Source organism: Arachis ipaensis, chromosome B4 (genome assembly GCF_059453495.1).
Source record: "Arachis ipaensis isolate K30076 ecotype BB chromosome B4, ASM5945349v1, whole genome shotgun sequence".
Taxonomy (NCBI): domain Eukaryota; kingdom Viridiplantae; phylum Streptophyta; class Magnoliopsida; order Fabales; family Fabaceae; genus Arachis; species Arachis ipaensis.
The window spans coordinates 65,013,322-65,014,425 of record NC_142439.1 but is presented as its reverse complement, the minus strand read 5'-3'; the positions used below and the strand labels follow the sequence as shown (position 1 = coordinate 65,014,425).

Genomic DNA, 1,104 nt, shown 5'->3' with positions numbered 1-1,104 from the left:
AGTTTGGTGTTCCCTAGTTAGTCTTATTTTAATTTTTCTTATTTAACTTGCCTAATACTTTCGAAATTTTTGTCTTAATTTTAATAGTAATTTTCGAATTTTAGTGTTTAATTTATTCAGTATTTTTTATTTTATTTCTTTGCACAGGTTACCTCACTAGGAATTCTCTGCACTCTGACATAGAGAATTCCATCTTTTCTTGTCTTCTATTTGTTTATGAGCAGGAACAGGGACAAGAAACCTCTCTTAGACTTTAATCCTAAACTTGAAAGGACTTTCAGGCGACGTTTGCAACAAGCAAGACTTTACAAGGCTGCAGAATCCACTATGGATCATAATAATGCTGTTAATGCCAATATGGCAAATTCGAATGGGAATGAGCAACCTCGGAGAGTGCTTGGCTCTTACACTGCTCCTACTGCAGATCTTTATGGAAAAAGCATTGTGGTGCCTCCTATAACTACAAACAACTTTGAGTTGAAGCCACAATTGGTCACCCTGGTGCAATAAAACTAACAATATCATGGTCTTCCCCAAAAAGACCAAAATCAATTTATTTCTAATTTTCAGCAGATTTATGATACTGTGAAGACAAATGGAGTGAACCCTAAGGTGTACAAACTCATGCTCTTTCCATTTTCTCTGAGGGATAGAGCAAAGCTATGGCTAGATTCCCAACCCAAGGAGAGTTTGGATACTTGGGACAAGATTGTTACTGGGTTTCTTACTAAATTTTTCCCACCAAAGAAGCTGACTAAGCTTAGAGTGGAGGTTTAGACCTTCAGGCAGAAGGATGGAGAGACTCTTTATGAAGCTTGGGAGAGATACAAGCTACTGACTAGGCAATGCCCTCTGGACATGTTCTCCAAATGGACCCAACTAGATATCTTTTATGAAGGCTTAGGTGAAATGTCCAAGATGTGCTTAGATAATTCTGCAGGTGGTTCATTGCACATGAAGAAGACACTGGAGGAGACTATTGAGCTTATTGAATTGGTTGCTAGCAATCAATATTTATATTCATCTAACAGGAACCCTGTGAACTCGGAAGCTCCTCAGAGGAAAGGTGCTTTGGAAGTGGAAGCTGTTGATGCCATTCTTGCT

At 38.5% G+C, this 1,104-nt stretch overlaps 1 non-coding gene across 1 annotated transcript; it reads right to left on the bottom strand.

Moving 5' to 3' along the window:
• Nucleotides 1-756: 756 nt before the first annotated feature.
• Nucleotides 757-863, bottom strand: LOC148567730 (small nucleolar RNA R71). Its single transcript, XR_015882254.1, has one exon. It is a non-coding gene; the product is annotated as a small nucleolar RNA R71 (small nucleolar RNA).
• Nucleotides 864-1,104: the final 241 nt, after the last annotated feature.